General features: G+C 46.3%; 2 pseudogenes; both read left to right on the top strand.

The window, feature by feature from the left end:
• The first annotated feature begins 270 nt into the window (after positions 1-270).
• Positions 271-426, top strand: LOC149511516 (5.8S ribosomal RNA; annotated as a pseudogene).
• Positions 427-658: 232 nt separating this feature from the next.
• Positions 659-3,123, top strand: LOC149511515 (25S ribosomal RNA; annotated as a pseudogene).
• Positions 3,124-15,305: the final 12,182 nt, after the last annotated feature.

Raw genomic sequence — 15,305 nt, 5'->3', positions numbered from 1 at the left:
AACCTGTGAATATGCTAACAAAACACCAAAAAGACAAGGGTGCCATTATGCCTTGAGCCCTTTTTGGCCTAGGGCATGCATAATGGTCACTTCATTCTACCTCTCGAACAGGCGAAACAATTAGCATTATCACCTGTGGCCCAATAATGAACCCTTAACACAAATCATGCCAAGGAACTGAAATGAAAAGAGCATGTGTGTCATTGCCATCCTGTTTGCAATAAGTGCATAAGTGGCACTTGGACTTCTTTTGTCATGAAAAACCAAAATGACTTTCAACAATGAATATTTTAACTCTCGCATTAATGAAGAATGTAGCAAAATGCGATACCTGATGTGAGTTATAGAATCCCATGAACCATTGAGTCTTTGAACGCAAGTTATGCCTTAAACAATTAGGTCAAGGGTACGCCTACCTAGGTGTCATTCATCATTACCCCCTCTAACCCTTAGCTTATCAGGCTCTGGGTGAGGGGGAGAAAGATGGCTTTTTGTGATCTTATCAGTCGTGGCTGGGCCAAAAGTGAGTATCTGGCAATGATAGTGCCGTGATCGTCAGTGGTAAAGCTTTTGGTGTGCCTTATCTCTAGTGATGCACACTTGTTGTCCATCCGAACCCCATCAAACCCCCCATATCACTCAATCAATGCTTGTATCATGACCCTAAGTTAGGTGGGATTACCCGTTGAGTTTAAGCATATCAATAAGTAAAGGAAAAGAAAATTACCATAATTCCCCTAGTAATGGCAAGCAAACCAAGAAGAGCCTAGCTTGAGAATCAAGCACCTCTGGTGTTGAATTGTAGTATAAAGAAGCATCCTTAGTGATGGACTAGGCCTAAGCCTTGGAAAAAGGCACTAGAGAGGGTGAGAGCCCCGTTGTGCCTAGACCCTGTTGCACCATGAGGCACTATATGCGAGTCAGGTTGTTTGGGAATGCAGCCCCAATTGAGAGGTAAATTCCATCCAATGTTGAAAACTTTATCACCACTATTGTGAAACACAACACGTGCTATCTTGGCATGCCTCGACACTCGTATGCTCTTGGTGTTGGCCTACAATCCCTACATGGCCCATCTTTAAACATGGACCAAGAAGTCTGACATGTGTCTAAGTCAATGGGCTAGAAACTTATAAAGTGTAAGGAAGCTAATTGGTAGGCTCGGGCAAAGCATCCATCAGTGTAGATCTTGGTGGTGGTAGCAAATATTCAAATGAGAACTTTGAAGGTTAAAGAGTGAAAAGGTTCCATATAAACGGCACTTGCATATGGTTTAGTCAATCCTAAGAGATCGAGAAAGCCTATCTGATAGTGCATCCAACACAAGCTTTAAAAGAGAATCAGGTTAAAATTCTTGAACAAAGATGCAATAGCTGACAATAATATTAGGGAGTCCAAAGACATTGATGGGGGCTTTAAGAAGAGTTATCTTTTTTGTTTAATAGCTTGCCCACCTTAGAAACAACCTAGTCGGAGGTAGGGTCTAGTGGCCAAAAGAGCACTGCATATCATGTGGTGTCTAGCATGCCTGCGATAGCCTTAAAAATCCAGAGGACCAAGTGTCATACGTGCCTAATCATACTCATAACCATATCAAGTCTCTAAGGTGAATAACCTCTGGTTGATGAAATAATATAGGCAAGGAAAGTCAATAAAATGGATCTGTAAACTCGAGAAAAAGATTGGCTTTGAGGGCTAGGCACGAGGTTCTTGGTCCTAAATCCATTGACTATTGGTGCACTGCTTGAGCTACTCCCATGGCAAGAATGGGTCATCATGTGCCAACCAAGGGATGGATTGGGAATGGCTCCCTCAGGGGTGTTCCTTGGTGATGAACAATCAAGTCAAAATTGGTATGGATAAAGGGAATCTAACTGTTTAATTAAAACAAAACATTGCAATGGTCCTTACAGATACTCATGTAATATGATTTCTGCCCAGTGCTCTGAATGTCAAAGTGAAGAAATTCAACCAAGCACGAGTGAATGATGAGAGTAACTATGACTCTCTTAAGGTAGCCAAATGCCTCGTTATCTAATTAGTGATACGCATGAATGGATTAATGAGATTCCCACTATCCCTGTCTACTATCCAGCAAAACCATAGCCAAGGGAATAGGCTTGGCAAAATCAACAGGGAAAGAAGACCCTGTTGCACTTGATTCTAGTCCAACTTTGTATAATGACTTGAGAGGTGTAGGATAAGTAGGAGCTCTCAGGCCAAATTGAAATGCCACTACTTTTAATGTAATTTTAATTGTTCTATGAATCAAAGATAGGCATGACCCCTTCTTTCAGACTTAAAGTCAACTTCGATTGATCAATTTGAGAGAAAAACATTATCAAGTGGAGAGTTTAGCTAGGTGGCACATCTGTTAAAAGATAACATAGGTGTCCTAAGATAAGCGCAACAAGAATAGAAATCTCTTGTAGAACAAAAAGGTTAAAGTTCATTTGATTATGATTTCCAATATGAATAGAACCATGAAAAGCATGGCCTATCAATCTTTGAGACCTTTAGAATTTGAAGGTAAAGGTGACAGAAAAGTTATCACAAGGATAACTGGCTTGTGCAAGCTAAGTGCTTATAGCGATGTTCTCTTTGATCTTTCGATATCGACTCTTCCTATTATTGTGAAGTAGAATTCACCAAGTGTTGGATTGGTCACCCACCAATAGGGAATGTGAGCTAGGTTTAGACTATCGTGAGACAGGTTAGTTTTACCCTATTAATGGCATCGCAATAGTAATTCAACCTAATATGAAAAGAATCATTGATTCGCACAATTGGTCATTGTGCTTGATTGAAAAACTAGTGGTGTGAAGCTACCATGTGCTGGATTATGAGTGAATGCCTTTAAGTTAGAATTTGAGCTAGAAGTGATGCATAAACCCATCGCCCAATTACTGACCCATAATAAGGGTGTATAGCCCTTGAAGGCACGTTGTAGGTACAACCCTCATGGTGAACAAGCTGAACAAGCCTCCTTGAAGCTCAATTCCCATCGAGCAATGGGTAGAATCCCTTACAAATGACTTAAATATGCAATGGGGTATTGTAAATGGTAGAGTGGCATTACTGTAATGATCCATTGAGATTCAACCCTTTTTCACTTCAATTCATCCATTTTCTTCTACAACCATTGAAATACTCTCATTTCATTTTTTTACATTACACCCCTCTAAGGGTGAGAGTGAATGGTGTTCTCTATTACAACTGATCTGATCAAGTGATAACATCCCTTTTTTAAGCATCCAAGTAAACGATGATCAAAAGTCTTTGGTATTTGTTACAAGGATAGGCTCACCCTTCTTGTTAGCACTTATCTTAAACTCTATCAACACATGTTAGCCCCTAGTGCAAGTTGTTGCCTTAAACACCATCGATAGCATCTGGGCCTTGGTTAATATGGGCAATCACATCCAACACCATTGGCAAATGTTGGCCCATTGTTGCCTCGGACGCCATCAACAGATGCTATCCCCTTGGTGTAGGATGTTGCCTTGGACACCATCACCAGATGCTGGCATTCAATGCGGGTACTTGCCTTGACCACCATCAATGCAAGTGAGCCCTTGGTGTGAGTTGTTACTTCAGACACCTCTTTGGTAGATGTTGGCACTTAGTGCTACTTGTTTATCATGACCTTCCCACCCTAGGCACTTGTCTACCCATCGATCACCATCGACACCAATTGATGTTTGGTGCATGTGTCACAGGCTCGATTTTAAGCCAAACTCCATGTGGCCTTGGACAGGGAATTGACTTCGTTTGCCTAAGTCAGCCTACAAAACTCAAGTGCTCAGCATAATTCTAGCTTGTCAAAGATTATGCTATAGTATTGTGGCTTGTAGAAATCGACAAAAATACTGATCCTCCTAGGACTATGTTCAATCGTGCCAGCTCCTAGGTCTGACCATGTATCGATACCTTAATTATCAATGCTTGTACTTAGGTCTGACAGTGTGCCTACACATCACTCACCAGTGCCCACACTTAGGCCTGACTCAATTTTACCAAACTTAAACATTGTGCCTGGGCCTTTGAAGTCTTGATCACTGTTATAGCACTATTCTAGGCTATTTCCCCATAACATGGGCTTTTAGTAGGCCTCAAGGCCTGGTCCCCCTAGTTGTCGAAATGTGTTCCATTAGAACTGAAATTATTTTTTTACTCAAAAAGAACCTTTGGGCCAGGATCAGCATGAGAACTGACACATGCACATGCCTCAACCACCATCGAGCCTTGTTGGCCCTTGGTTTTGACACATGCTTCGACCACTATCGACATATGCTGGCCCTTTGTGCAAGCAATTTCCTTAAACATCATTGGCACATGCTGGGCCACACACCATGCATGGGTATCCTAGGTCCAGGTAGCACACACAATTGGGTAGTAGGTGGGCTTAGGCACATTTTCATATTTTTGTCATTTCAATGCCATTTTTATGGCTTGTAAATTCATACAAGCGCTCACCAACACCCGCACTTATGCCTAACTCAATTCTGTTGAACATAAACACCATGCCTAAACCTCTAAAGTCTTGATCATTGCCTACACCACTATTTTAAGCTAGTTTCCTATGACCTAGGCCTTTAATAGGCCTTAAAGCCTAGTCTTCTTGGCTGTCGAACCTTGTCCCATTAGAACTAAAACTACTCATTGACTCAATGAAAACCCTTGGGCTTGGACTAGCTTGTGAACTGTGAGACATGCACATGCCTAAACCACCATCAGGACATGATAGCCTTTGGTCTCGGCACATGCTTTGACCACCATCGGTACATGCTGGGCCAATCACCACACATGGGTATCCTAGGCTTGGGCCATGCACCATGCCTATCACGATCGGGCAGTAGGTGGGTTTAGGCACATCTGATATTTCTACCTTGCCAATGCCACTTTTATGGCTTGTAAATTCATATAAGTGCTCACTAGTGCTTGCACCTGGGCTTGGCTCAATTCTATTGAACGTGAATACCATGCTTGAACCTCTGGAGTATTAATCACTACCCATACCATTATTTTGGGCTAGTTCCCCATGACTTGGGCCTCCAATATGCCTTAAGGCCTGGTCCCCATGGTTGTCGAACCTTGTCCCACTAGAACTAAAACTGCTCCTCGACTCAGAAAAAACTTTTAAGCCTATATTAGCTTGATGATCATGACACATGCACATGCCTCAACCACCATCAGGACATGTTGGCCCTTGGTCTCAGCACATGTTTTCACCACCATTGGTACATGCTGGCCTTTTGTACAAGTAGTTCCTTTAAACACCATAGGCATGTGTTGTGTCGCACACCATGCATGGGTATCCTAGGCTTGAGCTGCACATCATGTGCATCACGACTGGACAGTAGGTAGGTTCAAGCATGTTTTCATTTTCTTGCCATGCCAATGCCATTTTTATGACTTGTAAATTCATATAAGCACTTACTAGTACCCGCACCTAGGCTGAGCTCAATTTTGCTAAACATGAACACTGTGCCTAAGCCTTTAGAGTCTTGAACACTACCTGTACCACTGTTTTGGGATAGTTCCCCATGACTTGGGCCTCTAGTAGGCCTCAAGGCTTGGTCCCCTAGATGTAAGACCCTGTCCTGTTAGAACTAGACTACTTCTTGACTCAAAGAGAACCCTTGGGCCTGAACTAACTTACAGACCATGACACATGCACATGCCTCGACCACCGTCAAGACATGTTGGCCCTTAGTCTTGGCACATGCTTCGACCACCATTAGCATATACTGGACTTTTGCATAGATAGTTTCCTCGAACACCATCGGCACATGTTGGGTTGTGCAACACGCATGAGTATTCTAGGCCTAAGTCGGGCACCATGCACACCACAATCAAATAATAGGTGGGTTCAAGCATATCTTTATATTTCTGCTAGGCCAATGCCAATTTTTATAGCTTGTAAATTCATATAAGCACTCGCCAGAGCTCGTACCTAGGTTTGGCTTAATTATGCCAAACCTGAACATCATGCCCAAGCCTTTAGAGTCTTGATCACTGCCTGTATCACTATTCTAGGCTAGTTTCTCATGACTTAGGCCTCAAGTAGACCTCAAGGCCTAGTTACCCTAGCTATCGGACCTTGCCCCTCTTAAACTTGAACTTGAACTGCTTTTTGACTCGTAGAGAACCCCTAGGCCTAAATCAGCTTACAGATCATAACACATGCACATGCATTGACCATTATCAATAGCTAATGACCTTCGACTCATGCATATGCCTCTATCACCATTGGGACATGTTGGTCCTTGGTCTTAGTAAATGCGTTGACCATATTAGCACATGCTAGTCTTTGATATAAGTTGTTGCCTCGGACATAATCGCCAAATGCTAGCATTTGGTGCAGCATGTACACCATAACCCTCCTAGCACTTTTTTATCCCTCCCAAGGCACTTGTTTGCCCTCCGAGCACCACTGGCACTAAATAATGCTTGGTGAAAGTGTTATGGGCTCTAATTTTAAGCAAAACTCCATGTGACCTTAGACAAGGAATTGACTCTGTGTGCTTAAGTTAGCCTATGAAACTTAAGTACTTAGCATAATTTTAGCATATCAAAGATTATGCTCCAATACTAGGTGTTTTAGAAGCCCTAACATCTGATCCACCCAGGATCATGTTTAGGTGTGCTCGCATCTAGGTCTAACCATGTGCATGCACCTCGATCATAAGTGCCCTCGTCTAGGTCTGATATGTGCTCATGCATCATTCACTAGTGCCTACACTTGGTGCTAGGTCCCCCTAACCTGGGCCTTTAGCAGGCCTCAAAGCCTAGTTCTTGTGGTTGTTAAACCCTATCTTGCTAGAACTGAAACTATTTTTTGACTCGAAGAGAACCTCTGGGCCTAGACTAGGCTATAGACTGTGTGACACATGCATATGCCTCGACCACCATCGACACCTAATGACCTTCGGTGCATGCATATGCTTCACATGCCTCGATCACTATAAGGACTTGTTGGCCCTTTGTCTTGGCACATACTTTGACCACTATCATCATATGCTAGCCCTTAGTGAGAGCAGTTCCCTTGAACACCATTGGCACATGCTGAGTTGTGCACTATATACAGGTATCTTAGGCTTGAGTTGTGCACTATGTGCATCACGATCAAGCAGTAGGTGGGTTCAAGCTCTTCTTCATATTTTTACAATGCCAATGCCATTTTTATGGCTTGTAAATTCATATAATAGTCCCTTAAGCCTTCATGTGAAGTTTCATGGCAAGATGACTCGTCTTCTATTTTTCATGATTTTTGAAGATTTTCATGGTTAGAGATTTTTTGAAATTTTTTTAGAAAGAGTTTTGGTCCCAATTTGGTATACATGATCTTTTTATTTTTATTGGTATCCATAAAAAATTCAGCTAAAAAATCAAAGTGTAAAAGATTTTGTTGTCATTTGAAAAAAGTATCCCTATTTTAGATACTTGAATGGCTACTGGCTGTGAACCTATAAAAACATTTATGCTCTTTAAGGGGATGTGAGTTTTCGAGGTTCCTTAGGGGATAGAAGGTTAATATAATGGCCGAAAACTAGCACCTATTGTACATTATGTGCGCACACCTCCCAGCCCCTTAGCCCTAATCGTCAGAACCTTCAATGTCATCAGTCAGGTTCTCCAATGTTGCTCTAACGATGGTGCCCTAGGCAAAAAAAATAAAGTAGCAGCACATGCCCTAGCCCATCATATGCACCATGGCCTAGAATCAAACTTCAACCAAGGTCTCAACCATCAATGGCACATGTTAGCACTTGGTGCAAGCACATTTAGCACTTGGTGCATGGTGTGGGCATGTGCCTCGACCACCATTGACATAAGCTGGCTCTTGGTACAAGTGTCACGGGCTCCGACCTTAGACTCAGAATCCGTGCGGCCTTAGGCTTGGAATCTCCTCCTTTATGCCTAAGTCAGCCTAAAACACAAGCGTGCGGGCACTAGAACAATGGGAAGGGCTGATTACGCAAGTTAAAGAGAAACAGGATAGGAAAACAGAATTCTGGAAATGCTCTTGTATTCACTGAAACAGAAGTGTTTGATGGTGTACAAATGAGGGTGGAGCAGCCCTCTATTTATAGTTGAGGCTCCAGCTACAACTTAATGGCAAATCCCTAAAATAAAAGCTACAATCATGGGATTACAATCAATCAAGATGCTGGTTCCTAATTTTCAGGGTCAACCAAATCTGCCAGGATGCTGATGCTGATCCTGCCTGGTTCCAGAAGCTTCCCTTGCATATCCAGCACCTTGGGCCCTTCTGGATGTGGTACGGGCAGCTTGTATGACAGGCCTTGGTCTCATGGGCTGGCCTGCAAGTCGGGCGGGCGTTTGGAGCTCGTTTGCTAGGCTTTGCGCACTGATACCCGCCAGCACGCCTGGTCTACGGGCCTCAGCCTCTGGCTCGCCTGCTGGTCTGCCTGATGTGCCTGGCGTGCCCGCCCAGGGTGTGACATTCTCCCCCACCTGATTGCGCAACGCCCTCGTTGCGTCTTCTGCATGGTACCGCCTGATCTGGTCCCCGAACTGCCATAAGTCCTCTGCTGGTTCCCAGCTCGCCTCACTATCTGGAAGTCCCTTCCAGCACACCAAGTACTCATGTCTTGGTTGATAGTTCTTCCGTCTCACCTCTCGGTCAGCCATAATGCTGTGGACCTCCTTCTCATATGAGGCCCTTGCTCCCAACGGTGCACGCTTTGACTCTGCCCGTCCTGGATCTCCCTCATCCTCATGGAACGGCTTGAGCATGCTCACATGGAACACCGGGTGTACCCTCAGCTTGGGTGGCATATCCAGCTTGTAGGCAACCTTGCCTACCCTCTTGACTACTTGGAAAGGTCCCTCATACCTCCGGACTAGGCCTTTGTGTAGCCCCCTGTGGCGCACAATGGGATGCAGCTTCACCAACACCAAGTCTCCAACCTGGAACTGCACATCCCGCCTATGCTGATCTGCCCACTTCTTCGACCTCTTGGCCGCCTTGTGTAGACAAACTCTGGCCAAGTCAGTTTGCTCCTGCCATGCCTTGGCAAACTTGTATGCTGCTGGATTCGGCCCTGTATAACCTGCAGCAATCGAATCGGGTGTTAGTGGTTGTTGCCCTGTCACAACCTCAAATGGGCTCTGGTTCGTTGCCTCGCTCCGTTGCAAGTTGTAGGAAAACTGCTTAATATCCAGTAGCTTTGGCCAGTCCCTTTGTGTGGCACTCACATAGTGCTTGAGGTAGACCTCCAATAGTCCGTTCACACGTTCTGTCTGCCCATCGGTCTGCGGATGCATGCTGGTGGAAAAGTTCAAGTCTGACCCCAACAGCTTGAACAACTCAGTCCAGAACCTGCCCGTGAAACGCCCGTCCCGATCACTAACAATGGTCCTCGGCACTCCCCAGTACTTCACCATGTTCTTCAGGAACAATCGAGTTGCCTCCTCGGCTGGGCACTCCTTGGTTGCTGGAATGAAGATTCCATACTTGGAAAACCTGTCCACCACTACCATGATGCTTCCAAACCCCTCTGTCTTGGGTAGACCGACTATAAAGTCCAGAGAAACACTCTCTCATGGTCGCTCTGGCACTGGCAATGGCTCCAAGAGACCCCCTGGTTTCTTGAGCTCCACCTTATCCTGTTGGCACACAAGACAAGTCTTCACATAGGCCTCCACATTGTCCCTCATGTGCGGCCAATAGTACCGGTCCTCGATCAGCGCCAAGGTGCGACTTACTCCTGGGTGTCCAGCCCACCTTGAATCATGACACTCTTGCAAAACTTCCTTGCGGAGCTTTCCGTGCTGCGGCACAAACAGTCTACTGCCCTTGGTGTACAGAAAATCATCCTACAACCAAAACCGCCTAGTCTTACCTTGCTGGGCGTACTCCATCAAAGCCTTGGCTGTAGGATCATGCGCAAGTCCCTCCTTGATGCGCGGCACCAGTGACCCCTCTGGTTGGCTAATGGCAGCAAGGTTAGCCTTTCTGCTCAAGGCGTCTGCCACTAGGTTTGCTCGCCCCGGCTTGTACTCCATCTGAAAGTCAAATTCCGCAAGAAAATTTTGCCATCTCGCCTGCTTGGGGGACAGCTTCTTCTGCGTCTGGAAGTAGCTGGTCGCCACATTGTCCGTCCTCACCACGAACCTCGACCCCAATAGGTAATGGCACCAAGTGCGCAAGCAGTGCACCACTGCAGTCATCTCCTTCTCTTGGATCGTGTACTTACGTTCAGTCTCGTTCAGCTTCCTGCTCTTAAACGCGACTGGACGTCCCTTTTGCATCAACACGCCCCCTATGGCAAAGTTCGATGCATCCGTATGCACCTCATACGGCTTGGCATGGTTTGGCAAGGCCAAGACTGGCTCCTCGGTCACAGCCTGCTTCAACCTGTCAAAGGCTTCCTGGCACCCTGCGCTCCACTCCCATGCTCTCCCTTTCTTGAGCAAGTCAGTCAATGGCGTGGCTATTGCTGAGTGACCCTTGATGAAGCGCCTGTAGTAGTTAACCAGCCCAAGGAATGATCTCAACTCAGTGACCTTGGCTGGCGGTTGCCACTCCAGGATGGCATCTATCTTGCCTTCATCCATGCGTATCCTGCCACCTCCCACTATGTGGCCAAGGAATGGGATCTCCTGCTGGGCGAATGAGCACTTCTCCCTCTTGACAAACAGCTTGTGCGCCCATAACACTTCGAACACCTATCTCAAGTGGTCTACATGCTCTCCCAAAGTCTGGCTGTAGATCACAATGTCATCCAAATAAACCACAACAAATCGATCAAGGAACGACTGAAGTACCTTGTTCATAAGGGTGCAGAATGTTGCTGGGGCGTTCGTGAGTCCGAAAGGCATCACCAAGAACTCATACGAACCATACCGAGTGACACATGCTGTCTTTTGCTCATCTCCCTCCGTGATCCTGACTTGATAATAGCCTGACCTCAAATCCAGCTTAGTGAACCACCTTGCGCTCCTAAGTTGATCGAACAAGTCCGCAATGAGTGGGATGGGGTACTTGTTCTTGATGGTCAGCTTGTTCAAAGCTCGGTAGTCTATGCACAGCCGCAACGACCCATCATGCTTGCGCTGGAATAGAACCGGTGCACCATAGGGTGCTTTCGATGGCCTGATGAAGCCAGCATCAACTAACTCCTTGAGCTGCTTCCTCAACTCCTCCAACTCTGGTGGAGACATTCAGTAAAGGGCTCTGGCTGATGGCTTGGCCTCGGACACCAGCTCGATCTTGTGGTCCACCTCCCTCTTAGGTGGTAGCTTGCTAGGCAGCTTTGCGGGCATCACATCACTAAAGGTCTTCAGCACCTTTAGCACCTCCAAGGGTGACTCGGTCTCCTTCTCCCTTGGCTCATCATATTTCAAGGCTGCCAAGAAGGTGTCTTCTTGTCTGCTTACCGCCTTGGCAAATTGGATGGCTGACACCACCCGTGACCCAACTCCAGACCCTCTCCTCAATGGCACTAGGCATTGGCACCGTGCATCCAAGATGCAAACACAATCGACAAAAGGCACAAGGAGGGCATTAATCCGAACAAGGAAATCCAACCCAATCACAAACTCATAGTCATCAAGGGGTATTACCTCAATGGTCTCCTTGCCTTTCCAGTCTCCAAGCTGCAACTCCACTCCCCGTGCTACTCCAATGGCTGGAACTTCCTTGGAGTTCACCGTCTTAATGGTACCAGTCCCTTTCTGCACCTTTAGTCCGAGCTTCCAGGCTCCATCACCTGAAATAAAAAGATGTGAGGCACTTGTGTCCACCAGTGCGCTCACCTTTTGACCCGCAACCATCAGATCCGCAAACATCAAGCCCTTTGGCTTGCAGCTCCCCTTACTCTGGACAGCATTGAGCACCAACGACCCAAGCTTTGCTACCCCTGACTCTGGCTCCTCGTCAGACTCCTTGTCTACAGCAGCCAGCTTGCCCTTCTGTGGGCAATTGCGTGCTATGTGGCTCCCTCCACATAGGTAGCATGCTAGTGGCTCTCGGTCCCCCTTTGCTTTCCACTTGCCTGCTGATGGCTTCCTCTCGCCATCCTTGGTTGAACGGTCTCGGTCTCCATCCTTGGACTCCCGGTCATGGTCTTTCCCATTGGACTACTTCTTCCGGTCCCTATCGTCCCTGCCCTTACCCTTGGGCTTGGTAGACTCGAACTTGTTCAGAGGCTTGAACTCTATCAATGCCTCGACAGTAGTCATGGCTTTAGCCAAGTCATGAACTCCTCTCCTTTGTAGCTCATGCTTCACCCACGGCTTCAGCCCATCCATGAAAGCAAAGAATGCGTCCTTCTCGCCTAGATCTGAGATCTGTAGCATCAGTTCAGAGAATTTTTGAACATACTCTCTTATGTTCCCTTGCTGGCTCAACCTGCGCAACTTTGCCCGCGCCTCATCATCGGCATACTCTGGGTAAAATTGTTCTTTGAACTCCTTTTGGAACTCTGCCTAGGTTCCAATCTTGGCGTTCCCACGCCTGACATCATCACACCTGCGCCTCCACCACAATAAGGCTACATCAGTGAGATACATAGCAGCGGTGCTTACCTTTATTACCTCGTCTTGCATGCCCATGGCCTGAAAGTACTGCTCCATACCCCAAAGGTAGTTGTCTACTTCCTTGGCCGCCCTAGTCCCCTTGAACTCCTTAGGCTTGGGGACATCCAATCTGGATCTGGACACTCCAGCAAACATACCATTCCCAATGGCAGTCTTACAAGTCACGAGCTCACTAGTAAGCTCCTCCATCCGCTGGCGCATGGCCTCCATGCCATCTCGCAAAGTCAGAACTTTCGCCTCCAAGGATTCATTCTTTTGGGTGATCGCATCTAGGCCATTGTTGAGAGCAGCTGCTAGCTCACTTTGGATCTCCTCCCCCATGGAGTCTAGCGAAGCAATGTGAGTTTCTACTTCCTCCAGCTTCTCCCCCATGTCGCCTATGGTCACCTCCACCTTGGCCAGCCTACCGTCCATTGTAGACCAGATATCTCTAGAACCAGCTTTCTTGCCTCTTCTTCGCCCATGCTCCTGGGCCTCTGGTTGTTGGCTAGCAACGTCGCTTTGGGATGCCATCTCTTCAATCACGATCTAACCTGCACAACACAAACACGTAGAATCGAACTTGCTCTGATACCAACTGTCATGGGCTCCGACCTTAGACTCAGAATCCGTGCGGCCTTAGGCTTGGAATCTCCTCCTTTATGCCTAAGTCAGCCTAAAACACAAGCGTGCGGGCACTAGAACAATGGGAAGGGCTGATTACGCAAGTTAAAGAGAAACAGGACAAGAAAACAGAATTCTGGAAATGCTCTTGTATTCACTGAAACAGAAGTGTTTGATGGTGTACAAATGAGGGTAGAGCAGCCCTCTACTTATAGTTGAGGCTCCAGCTACAACTTAATGGCAAATCCCTAAAATAAAGGCTACAATCATGGGATTACAATCAATCAAGATGCTAGTTCTTGATTTTCAGGGTCAACCAAATCTGCCAGGATGCTGATGCTGATCCTGCCTGGTTCCAGAAGCTTCCTTTGAGTATCCAGCACCTTGGGCCCTTCTGGATGTGGTACGGGCAGCTTGTATGACAGGCCTTAGTCTCATGGGCTGGCCTGCAAGTTGGGCGGGCGTTTGGAGCTCGTTTGCTAGGCTTTGCGCACTGATACCCGCCAGCACGCCTGGTTTGCGGGCCTCAGCCTCTGGCTCACCTGTTGGTCTGCCTGATGTGCCTGGCGCGCCCGCCCAGGGCGTGACACAAGCACTTGCCTCGACCATCATCAGTACATGTTAGCCTTTGGTTCAGGCATATGCCTTGATCAGTATCGACATAATCTTAACCTGGTATAAGCACATGCCTCAATCACCATCGGCACATGTTGGCCCTTGCTATAAGCAGTTGCCTTGAATACCATTGGCATATGCTGGCCCTTGCTATGGGCACTTACCTTGCCCTTGCTGTGAGCACTTACCTTAGACACCATTGATATATGTTGAGCCCTATTGTAGGCACATGCCTCAATCACCAGCGATACTTGTGGATCCTTGGTGTGAGATATGCTTGTATGAAATAGATATCCTCATTTCAGACACATTAATGTCTACTACTAGCATATCTGTAAAATCTCTCATGCTCATAAGGGTATGATTGTCCAACCTTATTTTTTTCTCTATGAGGGAGTAGGTGTGCGTGATGGGCCTCTCATTACATACATCCATGGTAACATCCCTAGAGCAAAATCTAGGCTATGTATGCCTTCTAGTTGTGTTGTCCGACAACTAGTTGCTTTAATGACCCATAGGCACCCATGGCCTCGACCGATTGGCATGCATATGAAAAAAAGGGCTTGACAATGCTAAGCTCAAGCCTAGGCCAATAGCTTATGTGACCTTAAACCCTAGACCAAGTCCCTGAATTAGGCAACAACTCCCTAAAGTGGTGCAAGTAGAAGCTATGATCACAAGCTTAGTCTGGCCAAGTCTCTCAAGTATTTGGTAGTCTCGTGGTCCCTTCACATCAACCATAAAAATACCTTAGCCTAGCCAAGCCCATGCATATAGTTGATACTACCCAAGACCCTAGAAACAAGTCTTTGAAATTGGTAACGTCCCCCTGAGGTGGTAACAATGGAGTTTGCATGTGCGTCCCAACCAAACTAAGTATTGGTGGTGTTGTGCTATTATTGCTTGTTGGATGGCATGGGTAGTCTCATAGCCCTTACTTGTGTTTTTCCCATGCCAAATAGATGTGGCTTGGCTTCGTATGTCATTCCATATGCTCGTTCGTTGAGTAATCTATTAGGTGTGTTGTGGACCAATGTGCATGGATGTTGCTACTTATACACAATAGGCATATGAGTGGTGCTATGGTTATGCATGTTGACAAGCTCCATGCTCAATGCATTGAATTGTTGATCGATCATCCTCTTTAATCTCTCCCTATATGGTCATCATACCCTAAGGGTGTAATCAAGATTTGTGCTGCATATCTAAATCGATGAAAATCGAACATCTTGCCATCCCTCATTAATTTTATATTTTTAGGGGCTACAAGTCAGACCTCAATCATGCCTCGTGTCCCAAGTGTGCCACCTAAACTTCATGATTGTATTGGTGCATTAGTGTTCAATCATACTCTTAGACGTAAAATGTTTTGTGGGTACAGGCTTTCGGCCTTTATTCATCCGATGCTATGCATTTTACATGCTCAATGCGCATGATGTTTGTGCTCCATGATGGCTCTTTTCGCTACTCAGTTGGTGCATTAAGGCTCATGGGGTGCCAACATCTAGAAGAGACAC

The sequence above is a fragment of the Durio zibethinus genome, chromosome 25, assembly GCF_047325235.1.
Source record: "Durio zibethinus cultivar Kanyao isolate XHJ-2024 chromosome 25, ASM4732523v1, whole genome shotgun sequence".
In the NCBI taxonomy this organism is placed as follows: Eukaryota; Viridiplantae; Streptophyta; class Magnoliopsida; order Malvales; family Malvaceae; genus Durio; species Durio zibethinus.
This window is presented reverse-complemented; position numbering and strand designations above follow the sequence as displayed.